Source organism: Lagenorhynchus albirostris, chromosome 1 (assembly GCF_949774975.1).
Source record: "Lagenorhynchus albirostris chromosome 1, mLagAlb1.1, whole genome shotgun sequence".
NCBI classification, from domain to species: Eukaryota; Metazoa; Chordata; class Mammalia; order Artiodactyla; family Delphinidae; genus Lagenorhynchus; species Lagenorhynchus albirostris.
This window is the reverse complement of record NC_083095.1, coordinates 25,040,973-25,062,542: the sequence shown is the minus strand read 5'-3', so window position 1 is coordinate 25,062,542 and position 21,570 is coordinate 25,040,973. Positions and strand designations below refer to the sequence as shown.

Genomic DNA, 21,570 nt, shown 5'->3' with positions numbered 1-21,570 from the left:
GCCTCCCCTCAGGTATGCAGGGAAAAATGATGACTGACATGGGATTTAGAAGAGAAACCAGGAACATTCAGGATGTTATAATGAGCTGATTAGAAGTGAGTTCCGACTTGTAACAGCTTATGTCCATAATAACCAGATGGCACAATGTGTCCAGAGTAGGCTCTGATCTTTTTCCTACCTTTGTCCTGGACCGTATTCTCTGGACGGGGGCCAGTGTCGCCTACACTGAGCCGGGCAGCTGGAGGTCAGGCCCATCAACCTAATTCTGCTATCACTGGGCAGCTTGTTTCGGTTTCTGAGCCTCTGCTTCCCCTGCTATGAAATGGAGTGGTTGTCCATAGGTTGCCCTTTCTTGGAGGACTGTGATGAATGTGGTGAAAGCGACAGGGAAGAGCAACGCTAAGAAACTAACAGAGACATAGCGTGCAAGTGAACAGTTTATCTACCCAGCATCCCTTGCAGCTTTAACAGAACTCCCTTCTCCTGTAGCGACACCCATTCCTGCGAGTATGCTGATCCAGTGTCTCCCACACGCCATAGGGGTAGACAGATGGCCATCTCTCTGGCCACAGACATTGGTTCCAGTATGGGCTCGTGACTCCAAGGGCATTCCTGTGACTTTCAGCGAAGACTATGGAGGATGACTGTCTTTCCACTGGTTCCTAAGTTCCAGTGGCTATCTTGCCTGCCTCTCTTTTGAACTCCTAGATCCAGCCATTCCTGCAGGCCAGATCCACCTTGGTTTTTCAATTACATGAGCCAATAAATCTGCCTCTCCCTTTTCTGTGTGTTACTTTAAATTGGGTATTTGTGTTTTAACCCAAAGTGCCCTTATCATTGCAGCTATTATCTTTAAGGGCCCTGGACCCACGTTTGGAAGATGTGGAGAACCCAGAGGAAGTCTAGAGGAGAATAATAGACATGTCTACAGGGATAGAAAATAAAGAGACGATTATAGACTGGACACTCTCCAGAGAGCTGAGCAAGAGAAAACAGAGTTAAATTACAGTAAGGTCTTATTGTTACTGCTGTTGTTGAGATGATGAGAGTGAGGGCTGCTGATTGGTTACCTTATATGTTATTTTCTGGTCAAAACCAACACAAAGGCCATGCCATTCTGGCTGGATACCAGTTGTATGGACACGCTTTCTATAATAGCCATGGCTATTTTCTGATGATCCATAGGGTATTTAGAAACTGGCTTTTTGGCTGAAATAGGGTTAATTTCTCTTATTGATTCTCGTAGTTGCTGTCCACCCAGGTTACCACCAGAGAGCTGGCAGGAGCTCTTTCTTTAATCACAGTGTTAGTTTGAAAGAGATATCCTGGGAGCATTTAAGGTAAAGACAGCCTCCCGTAGGTGCTCCCCATTGGCCTGAGAGCTGAGCTGGCCAGTTCACAGAGCCCATGTTTAACCAAGGATGAGTTTGGGAACTGGACTGTGTGTGTGGAAGCTTCTCTTTCTTCTGCTTTTCCTACTTCACACGTCCCGTTGCGTGAGATGAGAGCTCCTGTGAGGGTTGTCACCTCTCTCTGCCTGTCTGGGTTGTGAGATTCCTAAACAGGCTGATCTTGCTGTTTTATAGACATCTCCATGGTCACCCCATCTCCACGGTCTTGCTCTGGGTGTTCACTCTGCCTCTCTCTGCTTTTCCTTATATCCAAGCCCTCTGCTTTCTATGTTCATGACAGCTCTCAAGTCCTGCCTTCTGTAGGGAACTTCCCAAGATCACTGCCCTTGTTGAGCTCCTCTCCTCCCCCTCTCAGTTCTCTTGATACGTCTGTCTACCCCCACCATCCACACTCAACTGCGTGCCCTGTGCAGTCCTTGGAGGGCAAGGGCCACCTCTTTGTCTCTTGCATGCTCTTTGACACCAGGACAGTGGAGGCCATAGTAAGCCTTTCATTGGTCATCACGTGGCCACTTACACATGCCTCGATTCATGTATGTCACATGCATCCCTTCAATGCCCTTTTATTGCGGAGGGGAGTGGAGAGACAAGATGAATCAGACATGACGCCTGCCTTTAAGGAACTGGGGTATATTTCACAAGAGCAGCTGGCTTTGGGTAAGGAGAGAGCCTCCTGCCGGTGGGGGCAGAGGTGAGCCAGGAGGTCTGTGGTCTGGGAGGAGAGAAAAGGATTTAAACAACTCTTGGGGACCAGTGATGCCAGTCAGCAGCTCTACCTGGAAGCAAGATTTGATGAGACCATCTCTATCTCTCTTCGGGGCCAGTACTTCCCCAAATTTCATTTTTACCAAGGGACCTGCATTCACTGTCTTAGTGGTTGGTGACACCGGCAGTCACCCAGGTGCAAAAGCCAGGAGTCAGCCTTTGAAGTGAGGGTCTTGACCTTCATAGAAATGCCCCATAAACTATATCACCTTCTATGTCCTGTATCCTCTCCTCTCCCACTCTACCACCAGCATCCTGGTTCAGATCTGATCCCCTCATTGGCCTCCTTGCCTCCCAACATGTCCCACCAAACTGGCTCTTGTTCAACTCACCTAAAGCCAACTTGCCTACGGTCATATGGCCAAAACCCTGTTTGCGCAACGATCCATTCTCCCAAAGCCCAGTTTACCTCAAGTTAAGTATTCTTGAATGTTTTCAGATCCATTTAACCTTCCTGTTATTTCTTGCCCTTTTTTTTCTTTTCACTTGAAAGATTTTTAAAACCAATTCATGCAAGAGTATTTGACTTAATTTTGTATTTCTAATAAGTATTTATTAAACAGCCAGCTCTTTGAACGATTATTTTGTATTCCTATGGATGTCTTTTTCTAGATTACCTATTTTCATTAACTTTAAAGATAGCCAATATTTAGCCATTTTTTCTAAAGACACTTTCCTTAAAATATGGCTGTCCTAGCAAAAAAGAAAAAAATATTCAAGGCATTAATTATAATCAATTGCTATGCACTGTGTCATCTTTTTTTTTTTAACATCTTTATTGGAGTATAACTGCCTTACAGTGTTGTGTTAGTTTCTGCTGTATAGCAAAGTGAATCAGCTATATGTATACATATATCCCCATATCCCCTCCCTCTTGTGTCTCCCTCCCACCCTCCTTATCCCACCCCTCTAGGTGGTCGCAAAGCACCGAGCTGATCTCGCTGTGCCATGCAGCTGCTTCCCACTAGCTATCTGTTTTACATTTGGTAGTGTATATATGCCAATGTTACTTTCTTACTTTGTCCCAGCTTACCCTTCCCCCTCCCCGTGTCCTCATGTCCATTCTCTATGTCTGTGTCTTTATTCCTGTACTGCCCCTAGGTTCATGAGAACCTGTTTTTGGTTTTGTTTTTTTTTTAGATTCCATATGTATGTGTTAGCATACGGTATTTGTCTTTCTCTTTCTGACTTACTTCACTCTGTATGACAGACTCTAGGTCCATCCACCTCACTACAAATAACTCAATTTCGTTTCTTTTTATGGCTGTGTAGTATTCCACTGTATATATGTGCCACACCTTCTTTATCCATTCATCTGTCGATGGACACTTAGGTTGCTTCCATGTCCTGGCTATTGTAAATAGAGCTGCAGTGGACATTGTGGTACATGACTCTTTTTGAATTATGGTTTTCTCAGGGTATATTGTGCACTGGGTCATCTTGATCCCTTAACCAAGGGTACATCAATTTCAGATGAAAAAGGGTGGGTATTAATGCTGAGTTTTGGTGTGGTGCGTACTATTTTATGAATTAGAGACCTTGGAAAAGGATGATTCTTACATGCAATATGACAGGTTTGCTACATCTCCCCAGTGCCAATGACTGATGCACAGTGTATGCTCAACTCACAGGTCCTGAGTGAATGAGTGAGATTCTGAGATGAGAGTCTAGTACTGCCATCTGTAGCAAAGCAATTTATCTCATGATTGAACTGTGTCAACCATCAGGAAGGAGACATTTGCCTCAAGTTTTAAACAGAGAAGCCAGTGGTATAAAATAGACTGTCACTGGCAAAGCTTTTGACCTAGGAAAATAGATTGGATTTGTCTAGGGTTCTAAGACAGACGTAACAAACACCTGGCCCCTACCATGGCCCATGCAAACTCCACAAGTTGGTCATTGTATCCTCTCAAGCTGAACTGGGATATGGCTCCAGCATCCTTCTTAACACAGCACACACGTCAACTGCTCCTGATTGAGCAGTGTTGGCATGTAATGCCTAAGTGCTGTTTTGGGCCTCAAAGTAGGATCCTTTCTTTACCCGGGAGAGTTTCAGAGCTCTCATAAATGAAGACAGGAAGACGATCAAGTTAGCTTTCTGATGGTGGGGAGGAGATCATCTTGGGCTCATTTGGGCAGATTAATTGAAAGGCGTTGAGATGTCATCCCCTAGCTTAGAGGACTTTATTCAACACTGTATGGCTGTGTTTTCCTTTGGAGGGACTTTGGTCTTCTGGGGGCGTGGGGAGCAATAATGAATCTGAGCATGGGAACCAAAGGAGTTCCGGCCAAAAGCCTGATCTCCTCCCGCAGTGTTCAGCTTGGAAGCTGCAGTGTGGAGCTAGGAGGGATCCTGGAACGGGAGTCCGGAGACCGGTGGGTGCTGACCAGCTGGTCACTTAGCGCAAGCCTTCTCCTCCCTAATCCTCTGATTTCTTACCTGCAAATTAAGGAGACTGGGCTAAATGAGCGGTTCTCCATGGGGGTGCTACTACCCCCAGGCACTTTCTGGAAATGCGTGAGGACATTTTGGGTTATCATAATGACTAGGGATTGCTACTGGCACCGATCGGGTGGGGTCAGGGACGCTAGACATCTTCCTATGGACAGGGCAGCTTTACCCAGCGAAGAACTGTCCTGTGACCAGTGTGGTGTCCAGGATATTCATGTGGTAAAAATCCCGACTGAACTGAATCTACAGCCTAACTCTGTTTTACATATAAAGGCAAACCTTTTTTTTTTTCATGGTATTAATACCTGTTGAATTTTACAGGAATGCAATTACCATGAGAGTTGAAGGGTGATTTGTTTCTTTAGGAATTATTGGTCACTCTTCTGGGAAAACACATAACCAATGAAAATGCAGAGCCTGCATTTGAATGGCCAGTGTACCTGCATCAGTCTGACTTTTAAAAATTATGCAAGTAGATTAATTTTATATATACATAGATGATAGTTTCTATGGATTTTGTTTCAGGATGGTCGGGGGCATTGCAAAATATTTGTTGTGAAAAGGGTGCATGAGGTCTGATTGGGCTAGAAAAGCACTGGCCTAAAGACCCCCAAAGAGCCTTTTTAGCTCTGACATCCTCTGAGTGTGAGCAGAGAGGAGACTCGCTTGGCGTGAATAATGGAAAACATGCAGCAGTGGAAATGGATCAAGGCAAGGATTAATATCCCCAAATTGAGCAGCGTCTGCTGCTGACAGTGCCCACTGCCGCACAACCCTGGTACCGAGGTGAAGTCCTTGATTTTGGACTCTGTGTCCAAATGGGATTCAGGATCAGAATGTCCTGGTTACATACACAGCCAGCAGGAGGTCTGACTCCATGGGCAACTGTTGTACGTGGAAGCTTACCTCCCCTCCTTCTCTCTGTAATCCTTCCTCATGCCCCTTCCTCATGATGTAATTTTAGTAGAAGTAAACTTGAACAGCCCAAAATTATATAATTAATTACATTCAGCTTCAATTACAATCACTAATTGATCCAAGCCTGCTAGCACAACGCTTTCATTACTTGGCACACAATTATTGAGTGCCTACCTTGTGCTGGGAATAACGTAGGAAATGGTCAATTTTTCCTGAGGTGAGAGGTTAGAGGGGGGTTAGGGTTGTCAAGACAGGCCCGCTACAGACAAGGGGTAGTGGCCAAGGCTTTGCTGGGGACGTGGCAGGTGGGTACATCCCACTGGCCTTCTAGTTCAGTCGTGAATGTTCATAGGCTAAAAATCTCACAATGGCCATGCTGGGATCAGGCAGGCTGGTTTGGGCATCGGATGTCACACGTTGTGCCCTAGGTCTCTTTGGTTTTCTTTTGACTGTTGAATAGTAATTAGTTGCATCACCTCACTGGTCTCCCCACTCCTAACCGTTTCTCTGTAATCAAAGGCCTCGCTACTCAAACCTGAATCCGTATTCTTGTTAAATGCAAACTCTGGTTCAGCAGGTCTGGGTGGGGTCTGAGGTCCTGCATTTCCAACAAGCCCCCAGGTGATGCTGATGCTGCCAGTCAAGGGACCACACTTTGAGTCGCAAGGTGCCAGGATCACCAGATTACCCTCCTTTCAGGTGCTGACATTCCTTGAGGGAGAAGCCAAAGCAAAGTTATGACACCTAACTGCAGTCAGGGGTCTCCCAGAGCGGGACAATTACTCTCCAGTTGCACTGGGGTTACTTCCTCCTTGTCCGCTGTGTTTCTTTATGGGGCATGTGTTCTTACTTCTCCTGGTAGTGGCTGTATTAAGTAGCTCACTAGGTAAGTTCAGAGGTGGTAACAAAGGTGACACGTCCCAGAGGTTGTTAGGCATTTGTGAAGTGATTTATTCACCGAATACTTCCTGTCCACCTTGGAGGAGCTGGGTCCTATAGAAAAAGGAGAGACAGAGGTAAAAAGGAAGATATCCTTTGGGGTGGGAAAGGCCGGCAGGCAAACAAACACAAGGTCTTAAAATGTGATCAGTACCCCGTGTGGAGCAAGCTGTGTGGCGCTCTGTTCCAGGGGACGCTAAGGACCAGCTGTGCCCTGGCGTCCCCTTTACCAGGGATGCGAGCAGCCCGGCCCACTTGGGAACCTGAGTTGGAGGGTCATCTGGGAACCAGCTGGTCAAATGGAAGGCCTCCACTCCCAGAGTTCTTTACCTCACCCTCCTTCCACTCGCCTCTGCATTTCTCCTTGTACTGCACCCCTCCTCCTCAGTTTCCAGTAACACCCCGTTACTGGGCAATCAAAAAGAGAAAGGGGTGTTGGTCACTGGCTGTTTCTCAAAGAGGAAGAGCTGTAATCATGTCTGTCGTCGTTGCAGCAGGTCTGATGATGTCTCATCAGCCTGAGAATCCCCGAGCTGTGCGACCGCCTTCTCCTCCTGCCTCAGCTCCCCAAACAATGCTCCACAGCCATGTTCTACCTCTCTCACAAAGGAGGCGGGGGTCAGGAAGGCCACTGGGTCTCTGCAATTCAGCCTGAAGCCCATTCATCCAGGAGGGAGAGGTTTCATTATAGTCAGTTCTCCCCCGTGTCTGAGTTCTGAGGGTTTCCATGGGACCAAAGCATGCACAGGGGCCAACGTGCCCCTGATGCTGTCTGACCATATGCAGGCACTCGCTGGGCTGGACCAGTCCTCGGCTACTGCTTACCTTTCCTGGACACATTTCCCTTGTGAGCCTCTAACACCATGTTTGCCCGAATGACCCTCATTCCTCTCTTCTCCACCCTCTCAGGGCAACTTCGTCGTGACTTCTGGGTACAGCAGTCACCAGACGGACCACTGTCCTGAGCCACACGGGGGCACAGGGAAGCGCTGAGACCGTAAGAGTAGAGACACTAGGTGACCATTCTCCAGTCCAGAGGCAGCTCTACCTAGGAAATGCTCACAGGTGTGCTCTGACCACACACCCCTCTGGACTTCTGAGACCTAAAATAGGAGCGAGGCAGAGGATGCAGGGCTCCTTCTCGGGGACCCAGTGATGCCTCAGCTCTCATCAAGTTCCTCTATCTCCCCTCTTACCACCTCTGGGGAAAAATTTTTTTTGTCGCTGGGGTCGGATTGGGGGAAGTGTTGGAGGGTGCAGGGGGAGGAGAGAATCTTGCTCTTTACTCCTAATGTTTTTCTCCCAAATCCTTTGCTTACATTTTGAGCCTATTCCATCCCCTAAAGAAAAATCCAGATAGCTAGCTTTCTGAATCAAAAGCTAGTAAACGCCGCCCCCCACCACACTGCCATTTTGCAGTCTTATCTCTTCCCAGCCAATAAAAGGGAGAAGCCTGGTTGCTGCTTAATGGTGGGGATGGGGAAAAGGGCAGTGAACAGGAAATGGGGAGGGGAGGATCCCAGCGCTGAAGAGTGCAAAAATCTTAATCTGTCACAATATACCGAGTCTTCCATTTGGTAAAGGATGTATAATGAGATACTGCTGATCTTTTAGTTCTCTTTTGGCTTACAGGACCAGCCCGCTGCCAAAGGACGCCTCTCCCTTCCTTTGGCCCTGTTTCTCCCCCAGAGTACATGCCTGCAGGTTTCCCTGAGCTCACTGGAGCTCTGGTGGTGAAGCAGGAATGTGAAAGTTCACTCAGTGGGAATTTTTTTTTCTTTTTTCTTTTCTTTTATTTATTTTAAAAAATTTATTTTTGGCTGTGTTGGGTCTTCGTTGCTGCACGTGGGCTTTCTTTAGTTGCGGTGAGCAGGGGCTACTCTTCGTTGCGGTGTGTGGGCTTCTCATCGCGGTGGCTTCACTTATTGTGGAGCACGGGCTCTAGGCGTGCGAGCTTCAGTAGTTGCGGCACGTGGGCTCAGTAGTTGTGGCTCGCGGGCTCTAGAGCGCAGGCTCAGTAGTTGTGGCGCACGGGCTTAGTTGTTCTGCGGCATGTGGGATCTTCCCAGACCAGGGTGCAAACCCGTGTCCCCTGCATTGGCAGGTGGATTCTTAACCACTGCGCCACTAGGGAAGTCCCTTCTTTTTTGACTTACAGTGATTTTGAAGTTTAGGCATTCTCTGTCTTTCAGCCATGCTGAGGGTGTGGTTTTTGTGTAGCTTTAATTTTTCTTCTTGTTCTCTATTGTTTCTGGAGGAAATCTGGGGAGACAGACATGGGTAGCCACCACTGTCTCAGTAAAATGGAAGGGAGAGGCATCCTCTGGAAGGTGGGTGGCAAAGGGGATAAGAAGCAAAAAGAACCATTTAAGATCCCACAAGATAGTAGGTGATCAACAAAAGTTTGTTTGCATGGAATTTGCCAGACAGAGCTGGGTTAGTTCTGGCTTTGCTTTCTACCAGCTGTGTGAGTCCTTGGACAAGTCATTTACCTTTCTATTCTTCCGTATCTTCCTCTATGATACACAAATAATAAAGATACCAACTTCCTACCTCCTAGTGTTATGAGGATTGAATGGGAAGAGGCTTGGGGCATACTAGGCACTTAATAACATTAGCTATTATTATCATTACTACTACTACTACTACTACTATTATTATTCATTCACTATCTCAAAGAAACTCATCCCTGACAAGCATAAGCTCTGATAACAGTGGTTTAAGAAGACATGTTTCAACATTAAACATTTTCCCTTTAATTCTCTTAGGAAGCAGCAGTAACAAGTTTCCAGTTTTGGTTTCTGATCCTGTTTAAGTTCCTAGTCCATGGCCTTGCATATAGTAAGTATGTACTCAGTAAATACTTGTTGAATGAATGATACTCCATATTTTCAACTATAACAAAAATAATGGGGCCATGTTTTTTTGTTTTTGTTTGTTTTTTATTTTATTTATTTATTATTTTTGGCTGTGTTGGGTCTTCGTTGCTGCGTGCGGGCTTTCTCTAGTTGCGGTGAGCAGGGGCTACTCTTCGTTGCGGTGCGCGGGCTTCTCATTGCGGTGGCTCCTCTTGTTGCAGAGCGTGGGCTCTAGGCGTGCAGGCTTCAGTAGTTGTGGCACGCGGGCTCAGTAGTTGTGACTCGCAGGCTCTAGAGCGCAGGCTCAGTAGTTGTTACACATGGGCTGCGGCATGTGGGATCTTCCCGGACCAGGGCCCGAACCTGTGTTCCCTGCATTAGCAGGCGGATTCTTAACCACTGTGCCACCAGGGAAGTCCCTGGGGCCATGTTTTAAATCATTTCTCTCTCTCTTCCTCTCTCTCTCTCTCTCTCTCTCACACACACACACACACACACACACACACACACACACACACACACACACTCAGGCACACCCCATTTTAAAACAGAGTTCAACAAGGCTTTAAGCAAACATAGAATATATATTAGTTTTCTATTGCTGTGTAACAATATCACAGACTTAGTCACTTCCAACAGCACACATTTCTCTCACAGTTACTGTAGGTCAGGAGTCCCACATCTTAGCTGGGTCCTCTGCCCAGGGTCTCACAAGGTTGTGATCAAGGCTGAACACAGAGTCAGCCTGGTTGTGTTCTTTTCTGAGACTTGAGACCCTCTTTCAAGTTCAGTGAGGTTGTTGGCAGAATTCAGGTCCTTGTGGTTGTAGCATAGACTTCCTCAGCTCTCAAAGGCTGCCCCTCTCCACAGGCAGTTCACAACATGGCTTTGCTTCTTCAAGGCCAGCAGGAGAGTGTGACTCTAACCTCAGGAAGGACCTAGTCCCTCTTTTAAGGGATCACCTGATTAAGCCAGGCCCACCCAGGATAAGCTCCATTTTGGTTATCTCCAACTCAAGGATGCTGCAAAATCCTTCCACCTTTGCCAAGTAACATGACCAAATCATGGAGTGGCATCCCATCATATTCAGTCTCACCCACATTTAAAGGGAGGGGATTATACAAGATGTATAGAGTTGTGTGTGGGAGTTGAGGGGGTGGGAGTCTCGGGGGCCCTCTTAGAATTCCGACTATCACAGAACATCTCTTTCAGCTCAGTAGATATCATTACAAGTAGAAACTCCAAACTGGGTTTCTACGTTCAAGTTGATATAAACTCAAAGAAGGTGGGGTAGTTTCTGTATGCCAGGTGCTCTTCAGTACTTTAACATCCTTTATTCTAATTCTCACAACTACTGCATTTTACAGAGGGGGCTGGGATATGAACCGGTGTGTTTTGACTCTGGGGCCTGCTCTAACTCCTGTCCTAAACTGAATTTAGAAAAATATGCAGTGACAAACAAATGCATGATAAGTGATTTAAAATGGTGATAGTGACGGCAAGTTATATGCATGTGCTGCACGTTCTCTCTCTCTCTTCTGCTCTCTGACATTAAAGGCTTGGTTACTCAAGGCCACAGTTACAGGATGTTTAAGTAAACAGTCCCCCCTTCCCCACTCTTCTTTTTTCAAGACAAGAAAATGGAACAGAACATCAGGGAAGGAGGCTTCACGGCGTCTCAGAGCAGCTGACTGGCCTGTGCAGAGGCTGTGCGGCCACCTGGCCCGGCCCCCTCCCGCTGTCATGGCCGGGGGACCCTCTGTGCTGCTGTAACCACGAGCGGCTCCTCCCTGGGCGCCAGGACGTCCCTGCCCGGTGCGTGTCTGGAATAGGCACTTAGATCAACGCTGACTCTGGAGCCCGTCCCTGGGTCCTGCAGAAGGGGCCAGAAGGTCAGCCAGACGGGGCTTGTCTGTCTCCCTCCCCTTCCCATGCCACCGTCTCCCCACAAACCAAAGCTCAGCTTTTGGTCTCCCACAACCTCTCGTGACCCCACCCGAATTGGCTTTCCTGCCTTCTGCTTTGCGGAGTATAACTGTAGTGCTTGTACCTGCTCACCAGGGGCCGCAAAGTCCTGGCTCGCTTACCCCAGCTGGGTGGGTACCATTTCTGAGTCCAGGGGCCAAGGGAATTTACACACATACACCTGGTGTTTGTATATTTATCTAATAGGAATCTTTTTTTTTGCTTCTGTCAAGAAATAACTAGCTCTCCTATTTTTTTTTCTAGACACATGCAGCTGTGTCTTTTATGTATTTCTTCCGAGTATATAGAAGAAATAGGCAACACTTTTCCACTCAGAAAGTCATTCCACAAGGTTTGGATAGGGCTAAACACCCTCCACCCCCTCCCCGCTCCCATAAGCTCAGGAGTGGGAACAACTCAGGCCTCGCCAATCAGATCATTTCATTATTCTGGCCACAGCCATTGGATAAGGGATGGTTTCATTGGCCCTTGCTGGACCAATCAGAGTGCTCCCTGAGACTTTCCTGTTCCTGATTTCTGGGAGGAGAGCTCTTCTTTCTGAGGCTAAGCTGGACTCTGGGTGCTGGCAGCTGTTCTTACGCTAGAAAAGCTCTAGAGAAAGTTTGTATGAGAAATGGAAATACAGGCAGAACCCTAGTGATATTGACTGAGCTCCTGGATCCCCCTATGCCAGAAGCCTTCATACTGCTTCACTTTGGGGTTATATATACACACCAACCACACACACACCTTTTTTTTTTTTTTTTTCTTTCTTAAGTTGGGATCATCTGGGATTCTGTCACATTTGACTGGAGAGTCCTTATACAAGAACCAACATTCCGGAAATTTCTACCATGTGCCAGGCACTGTGCTATGCATTTTAAATACATTATCTGTTTTAATCTTCTGTTTAAGGGCCTTGCATGGTAGACACGATTACCTCAATCTTACAAACTGGAAAAGGGAGTCTCAGAATAGGTAAGTAAATGTCTCATGAGCATACAGCAAGTGGCAGAGCAGAAATCTGTGCTTTCTGTCCTGAACTTCTATACTGCTTACCATCTTTGCTGTTCATTGGCATTTGGGCTCATATCACTTATAGCATTATTTCATTTCTCCATGGCCTTACATCTGACTAAACCATTTCGATTGTAAGATGTTGATGGCAGGGATTGTGATATGTTTGCTGGCTCCACTGTCATCACCACTACGCAGGCCCACAGCACCCAGCATCGGGTGAGGCATGTCATAAACCTTGAACAAACCCTTGCTGAACTCATGACGTGCCCATGGCACTTCACAAAAGGCTAGTCAGAGCCCGAATCGCGGGAGACAAGACACGGGGCAGAGTGTGCAGTCACGTCTGCTGAGCTAAACATGCTTTTTGCAATCAGTACAACCAGTTCTCCCCAGGAGCTGACCCTGATGAGTCTCCATCTTTCATTCATTCAATATCCATCCATTCCTACATTCGACAAACATTTTCTGAACATTTATCGTATACCAAACATGCTGTACATTTATCATATACCAAACATGTTGTAAGACTCAGGATACTAAGTGAATAAGACATGGCTCCTGCCCTCAGAGATTTTATTTGTAACTGCCTTTTAATTACCCTGCAGCAAATTTTCCAAACCATTAGCAAGTTGCTGTTAGAATTGTTGACCAGCTCTCTGGATTGTTCATCACTGGGGCTCAAGCATTGTCCAGGAGGGGAACATCAGCCCCCATATTGATCTTTGTCAACCAACTTAGCCCCACTTCCACCAACAAGGCTGCCACAATGTACAACTCCAGGGGGCGCCATTCACATAAACTAATGACATTCTCAGAAGTTGAGCAATGCACAGCCTGCACAGCTATACACGGCAGCCTTAATAACGCAAACAGGACCCATTAATGATAGCCCTTCCCATTCACAGTCACATTTGTGAAGCACTTTACAGTTTACAAGGAATTTCACCTCCATTGTGTCAGTTGAACCGAGAAATTCTGTTTTGGTTCCCATAATGCATTCTCTCTCCTCTGACCTTCACCCATGGGATTCTCTGTTTGTTCCATGAGCTCCCCATAGCCACGCCCTCTCAGATGGTGACAGTCCAACTGAACTGGTGACAGTTACCAAGCACCAAGTCACATTACCGGCCCCAGGCTTTCTTCCGCCCAACAGCACCTACCTGGAATTAGCAGTGGCCACCGCTTGGCAGAGGTGACTGTGCTGGTGATTACGAATGCAGTTCTTATTTGTCTTTTCAGCCCTGAAATCCTGTCAGTGAGGAGAAGCGATAATAACGTGTTATTAAGCTCTTTCTGGGTAATGTAATTCAGGAGTCAGGAGGCATTTTGGTCATTTATGTCTTTGAAAAGCTTAGAATAATTTTCAGTGTCATTATCCCCCATTTTAAGCCAGGCTCTAATATATAAATATAGATCTGGCCACTCCTATGGGTATATATAGATACACATGTACTCTTAGATGTGCACATATGATGTGTATATATGCATGTACACAAAACACAGGATGTGGGCAGGTATGTGTAGAGTCAACAGAAACTTCCAGTTATTTATAGATCTGTGTATATGCATAATAACTCCTCCTTTTAGGATCATGGCTGCTATAAGGTTCTATCCAGGTTTTCAGGAATTAAATTTTATTCCTAGCTTCTCCCTTGACATGTTGCAGAGTTCCCATTTTTGCTCATCATTATAATAATGAAAGGAAGAACTCCATTTACAAATACACCTCCAAGTTGTGCAGTGCCAACGTATAGGGACATTTCAGTTGCCCAGTCCTCTCCGTCACACCGCCTTTCCAAGTTATGGTTCCCAGTAAGCTTCTTAGAGCTTTTGATTCCATCAGAAAATGTCTTTCTACTAACTGCCAATTATTTGCTGATTTTCCCCTAACACCTTGTACCTGGTGTTACAGGAAAGGTGCATCTATGGTATGTGCTAATCATACTTGCTAATGGAGTTGGTGCTTGTTTATAGACTGGAATTTCCAAACTGGAAGGAATGTGAGATTGTATGAGTTGGCTCCCTCTTTGCACAATGAGGAAGGGGATGGTCAGAGCAGGCAGTAACTAGTCCCCGGTTCCTGAGAGTCAGTGGCAAAGCCAGGATGAGAACGCATGTCTCCTGGTCCTCCAGCCAAAGCTCTTTCTGGTAATGTGTTTCAGCCCTCATGGACCACTTAGCCCCACTCTAAGTGTGCTCTTCCTACATTTCTTGTTGAGCACAGTGATGGGGACTGTAGATGGGGTCCTCCACAGTCTCGGTGCAGTCCTAATAAGCTCTTATCAAGGCAGTCACAGTGCAGTGGGAAAAACACGAGGACTAAAAGCTCAGTTTCTAACTGCAGCTTTGCCAAATGGCCCTGGCCAAGTCTCAAATGCTCTGTGCTCATTTAGTTACCAGTAAATTGGAAATAGTAATAGTATTGAACCCTTACAGTTGTTGTAAATTAATACACATATAAAGTGCCTGACATATCTTATGTGTTGGCTCTTACTGTTGACCCTCACCTGCCTACAGCATTTTCATCTTGTCCTCACTAAACTCTTCATCTCCAGTTTAGACACTGAACTTTTTTCAATTGAAATATAGTTGACTAAACACTTAACTCTTAACAAGACTTGTGACCTAGTATTTCCCATCTACAGCTTTACCTCCTTTAAGGTAGTTTCATCCACTCCCATTGCTCCCCAAATTTACGTCTTCTGGTCCCGTTTACATGAAAGTCCCACAGGTCTTATATTAGCTTCATTCATTGATTTAGTCATATAGATATTTACCGAGTGCCTGTTATGTGCCAATAACTTTCTAGGTGCTAGGGATTTAGCAATAAATAAAATAGCTTCAAATCCTTGTCTTCACGGAGCTTATAATCCTAGTGGGGGTGGTGGTGGACAGTATCTCAAGTCATGATACGTGCTGTGACAAGAGGGCAGGAAAAGGGGACAGGGAGTTCTGGAGAGAGGGTAGACGTTACTATTTAAATAAGAAACGCCTCCTTGATGAGATGGCGTTTGAACACCAAGGAGATAAGGGACCATCAGCTTGGCTATCTAGGAGACTATTCCAGGCTGAGGGACCAGCAAGTACCAAAATCCCTGAGGCTGGAATGTGCTTGGTCTGTTTGAGGTACAGGAAGCCTGTACGGCTGGAGTAGAGTATATGAAAGGGTAGTAGTAGAGATAAGATTGGAGAAGTACTTCCATCTAAAAGAAAGCATAGTTACATAAAATAATGCAAATGAGAAGATAGCCACCCCCTCCCCCAAGAGGAAAGACCCAAAGTCTCATCAGTCATTGTGTCCATCTCTGACTGATGTTTTTCTCCCTTCTACTTCTCTCATCATCTCATTTGATATTCTAAAGACTAATTTAGAAGATTAGCTGCCACTAACACTCCTTGTGTAAAATAATAGGGGAAAGAAAGAGGAAGAAAAGACCTAACAAAACAAGGAAGAATATATGCATATTTACTACATTTTTGCAACCGGCCTCTGTTGATTATTGTAACTTCCTTCTTCCGCCATCTATCCCTTGTTCCTTTTGTTCTCAGCCAGCATTCAGCTGTTCAGCGTTCTCTATCTGGTAGAATGACCCAAGCCTTCCTTCCTGAAGGCTGCGCTCTCTTGGTGGTTCTTCTCGTATTGCTGTAGTTTTCCATTAACTTTTACTAAAGGACATAGATATACAGAAAGCTATAGGAACCCAATGTTCAAAATTAGTACCATTAATTGTGGGACAACTAGACATCATTTGCCTGCAGATGTGATATATAAGTTCAATAGGAAATTCAAAGCATCCTTTTAAAGTATTTTGACTTTGTGTTAAATCTGAATCAAACCAAGCTTTTAGATTACGACTATTTGCATTTGTCAAAACACATAGAACTGTAAAGTAAAAAAGATGATGTTTTACAGATATAAATTATACCTCAATAAATATGACTTTAAGAAACCCAAGCCTTGGACTTGAGAAGAAGCAAAGATGGCGGAGTGAGGTGCCGAGGCTATCTGGCCTTTGGGCCAAGGGGAGGGCCGGCCCCCTGGCGCTCAAGTGCTTCTGCTGGCCCGTACGAGGAAGAACATTTTCCTTGACTTGTAGGTGCTTTTATATTCATCTCGGAAAGAAAACAAAATTCTGAACTCAGGATTTGGCAAGTTTTGAATCAGAACTGTCTCGTCTTCAAGCAGAAGAGGTTATTCAAGCTCAGTTTGGAGTTGAGATATAACAAAAAATAAAAAATTGCCCAGATAAAATGCAAAAGAAAGAAAATAAATCGTGTTATCCTAACAAGCTATTTTTTTTTCCTTTATCCTTTGAAAGATTACTGGATGAGGAATCAGGAAATGTGGATTTTAGTTCTAGTTACACCACGTGGGAATTAATTATATCAGACAAACCATAGTACCTATAGACAAATGTCTGTAGAAACTAATAAATGGCACAGAGCTGGGACTTCCCTGGTGGTGCAGTGGTTAAGAATCTGCCTGCAAATGCAGGGGACATGAGTTCGAGCCCTGGTCTGGGACGATCCCATATGCTGTGGAGCAACTAAGTCTGTGTGCCACAACTACTGAGCCTGAGCTCTAGAGCCTGCGAGCCACAACTACTGAGCCCGTGTGCCACAACTACTGAAGCCCGTGCGCCTAGAGTCCATGCTCCACAACAAAGAGAAGCCACCCACAATGAGAAGCCCATGTACCACAACAAAAAGTAGCCCCTGCTCGCCACAACTAGAGAAAGCCCGCGCGCAGCAGCGAACACCCAATGCAGACAATAAACAATTTTTTTAAAAAGTGTCTTTAAAAAAATAAATAGAGGGCCAGAGCAAAATGTAAAGAGATCCCAAAATTATGCATAGCATGTAATATATAACAAATATTTCATTGAATATTAGTCTGCGAATGGCCCAGGAATGAAGGTTTGCATCACAACAGGTAAAGAACTATGATCATCTGAGTGCTTGCTGAAGGCAAAAGGAATACAGAATGGGTAGTGGAAGAGGGTAGTTATAAATACCAGCTATGACCATGTGACCAGTTACAGGAAAGTAATTGTCATGAATATCTCCTCCTCATTTTGTTATGCATATGTTTACGTGTATATGCGTGTTTATGTTTCCTTCCCTTTCTTTTCCCATATCATGTAACATAAGATGTACTGACTTTTTATTATAGTATTTAAGTATTAATTTTACATCATAGTATTTAAGCTATGAGATATCAAGGAGAAAAGTATCACTTAAGGACTTTACCTCCTTTCCTGGAGGAGGGTTTAGTGCGTTTTTAGTTGTATGCAAGATAGCTATGACACGTTAGGAAGAATTACAACCTTGTTATTGTCTTTCTTTGGAGATTATGTGTGGGTTTAGGAGATGCATGTGGATGCCAAGTTAACACGTAATGATTAAATTTATGTGTCAGCTTGACCGAGCCAAAATAAAAGAAACCCAAGCCTTTAGATCTACCGCATTTCGTGGGAAATTCTAGGGATTAAGTGACAGCATAAGGAGATAGAAATATTTAGAATTTGGGACATTCTATATGACAGCTGGCCTGACCTCTTCAAAGGGTCAACGTCATGAGGGGGAATTGTCATAGATGAGACAACACTTAAGAGCCATAATAAATTTATTGTGTGAAACTTAACTGGATCCTTGTTTCAAAGAAACAGGTATAAATTTTTTTTAGGACAGTTATAGAAATTTGAATATGAAGTGAGTTTTAGGTGGTATTAAGGAATTACTGCTATTTTTGTTACATATAATATTGGTATTGTTAATTGGAGAAGTATCCCTACTCTTTGGAGATACATGTTAAATATTTAAGAATTAAGTGTCATGATGTTTTTAATTTACTAAGAAATGATCCAGTTATGAGGCAGGAAAGGCAAAATATTAATAATGGTTAAAACTAGGTGGATGGTATATGGGCGTTTATTGTATTCTTTTCTTTCCTGCGTGTATGAAATTAGAATTAAAATTACATTGAAACAGACAAACAAAAAACAAGAGAAGGCTGCTGCCGGATCCATACAGCTGCCCTACGCAGCCTGTGGACCCAAAGTGGTGATAGACCATGGGATCTAGAGCCTACTGGCCACAGCAAAAACTCATACCTGCTGAAACTGGTGCTTCAGCAACTGCCACTGGCAAAGGAAGAAGGGCTTCTGCCTTCCTTCCACGAATCGTGGGTATGTGATTGACTAGATGAATCTAGAACCCTGCTGGCCAGGGGCATCCTACCATGCAGGTAGTGGAGCTTAAGCCTCAGAGCCCCTCAGTTGCACAGGCATCTTCCAAGACCCCAGAAGGGCCTTAGCGATGTGTTCATGGGGTCATATGCTTTTGCAACCATCTTTGCAGAAGTAAGATATGTCAACTGAAAATAGTTAAGATTGCTATTTCGACTCTGATTTTCCTTGTGTCATGGTATTGGATGACCATGTGTTGTGTTGGATGGTATTGGAACGGCCATGGGAATTTTGGGGATCCAGCTAAGAGGAAGTTGCACTGTAGGTACATGTAGTTGGTGTTTGACTGTATCTGCTTCTGTGGTTTGCGGTCAATTCCAAGTTGTCCTGTTGTAGGAATGGCTTCCATGAAGACACTTACTGCTCACTGTGCCAACTCCCTGGACTTTATGATATCAAGATGCAGGGCCAGAGGTCATATCATGATGTGAATGTGTCCTATGCCCATCATCAGAAGTATTTAGCAGTGGTGGAGGAGAAAAAAAGGCTGAAATGTACAAAGCCAGAAACTAGTCTGTGTAATATTCTTCCACTTACCCGATGTATAAAATTGTAAGTGGAGAATTTGGTACTCACTGGTGCCTAGTAAAATGGAAGATTCCTCCTATCAGGAACATGCTCGGTAACTTAGCTTACACCTTTACAAACACCAAATAGTTTTTGATGGGCGTTATGAATCGTAGAGTTTATCAGAATTCCTATATTTGTAGGGCAGAACCTGCAGTAGTACTACAAATAGTATGTTTCATATGTTTTATGCGTATCAACTATCAACAATAAAAATAAATTTTAATGAACCATGCTGAAAGAAAAATTCAATTATCTTTCATTAGATATTACAAAATCTTATCTTATGGAAAAGTGATCAAAGATCATGTAGCACAAAAAAAGTAGAAAAAAAAACCTGTTATAAAGGTGAATAACTATTTTTCCTGGGTGTAGTGATGTTTGTGTTATTTCAGCTTTTAAAAATTTATAATGCATTATGATTTTTTCCCTCATTCTAAATAATTATTTGTAATTTTGTGTTCTTTTACTTGAAGAAGGCCTGCACAATTGTATAAGCTTTAGACAGGAGATGTCAGAGCAAAAAGATAGAATTCTGGTCTCTATGACACTTAGAAGCCCATGGCAGCTCTGGATGGCCCATCTCCAGACTCCTTTTATTTAAGGGAGAAATAAATATCTTTCTTGTTTAAATGACTGTGTTTTTGGCTTTTCTGTTATGAGCAACCAAACAGAATCTTAACTGATATGCCCTTTGACTCAGCAGTTCCGCTTCCAGGAATTTGTCCTGCAGATACACTGGCATATTTGCAAAATGTTGTATGGTCAAGGTCATTCATTGCAGCAAAAGATGAGAAACAATCTTTATGCTCATCAATGGAGACTGGTTGAATAAATTATGTACATCCATACAGTGAAATATTAAGCACTGTATATTAGGAGGAAGCTTGTCATATTGACATGGAATTATCTCTAAGGTATATTGTTCAGAGAAAAAAGTAAGTGCAGAAGAGTGTGAATACCATGCTATTATTTGTGTTAAAGAAGAAAAATATGCCATTGGTTGCCTCTGGGGGCGACTGAATGGCTGAGGACAGAATGAGAGGGAGACTTTTTACTGTGTTCCTTCTGAATAATTGTGAACTTTTAATCTATTAAAAATAAAATTAAAATAAAAACTAGAAAACATTCTTATAATTAATACTTGTATAACAAAACATATTGTTTGCTAAAAAAAAACCTCTTTTCAGATAAAAAATAAATAAAAATCCCCTAAGTCACCCATAAATAGAGATGCCATATGCCTGGCTTGCCCAGACAGTCCCAATTTATGCCTCTTTTTCTGGAATAATTGTCAATATCACCTCACTTCACTCTCAGCGGTGTCCTGGTTTGGATGATAAATTGTCTGGTCAACCCACCCACAAATTACATCAGACCCCTTAAGAAGTCCAGCCCAGCCAGTGATGAAAGTGATCCCACCTCTTTGACTGATGACCAGATGAAGTAGTTGGCTTTAGTTTAGGGACCCTGAGTGAAGAAGAACGTGTTTTTAATGATAAATGGATGTCAGTGAGGTGGGCAATGATCACACCGAGAAAGGCAATAGGGAGTGGAACAAACTGAAGGTCTGATGGCTTCTCTTTATCATCTTGTGCTGATGCTGGGGCATTGCTTAGTGGGAGGAATGGTGGATGAACCACTGTTTTATTTCTCTGATTATTTTCTCTCTCTCTTTTTGCTGTATAATTACATGAACAAACGTTACATGCACATATGTCATGACTCAACTCTGTAGAACTTACCATGTTGTATTTGCAATCTGCCTGTACCTCCAGGATTGTGAGCCTTGTGAGGGCAGTGACTGTGATTTCTCCCTGTGTCCTGGCACACAGTCAAACTCACCAAATGTTTGTTGAATGAATGACTGAACTCTGCAGAGACCTGCGCTGACATCTGGTGCTCTCTTCCCCACAGCCTCTGGTTGTCATATCTTGAAGACGGTAATATTTATGAAGGCAGGAGCTAAATTTACTTGAATCAACACTGGAACCTCAGCGCAGAGTACTGGTACATAGTAAGTACTAACAAATGTCAGTTTAATGGATGAATGAATGATGCAGTTTTAAAAAAGTTTTATTGACGTATAGTTGATTTACAATGTTATGTTAATTTCTGTTATACAGCAAAGTGATTCAGTTATACATATATATATTCTTTTCCATGTTCTTTTCCATTATGGTTTATCACAAGATATTGAATATATTTCCCTGTGCTATACGGTAGGACCTTGTTGTTTATCCATTCTATACATAATAGTCTGCATCTGCTGACCCAAACTCCAAGTCCTCCCCTCCCCCATCCCCACCGCCTCCCCCTTGGCAACCACAAGTCTGTTCTCTTATATCTGTGAGTCTGTTTGTTTTGTAGATATGTTCATTTGTGTCATATTTTAGATTCCACATATAAGTGATATCATATGGTAG

The 21,570-nt window shown here is 44.0% G+C and overlaps 1 long non-coding RNA gene across 1 annotated transcript; it reads left to right on the top strand.

Annotated features, from left to right (window-relative positions):
- The first annotated feature begins 11,217 nt into the window (after positions 1 to 11,217).
- On the top strand, positions 11,218 to 21,138 carry LOC132507264 (uncharacterized). Its single transcript, XR_009536127.1, has 3 exons — positions 11,218 to 11,236; positions 12,225 to 12,287; positions 21,062 to 21,138. It is a non-coding gene; the product is annotated as an uncharacterized LOC132507264 (long non-coding RNA).
- Positions 21,139 to 21,570: the final 432 nt, after the last annotated feature.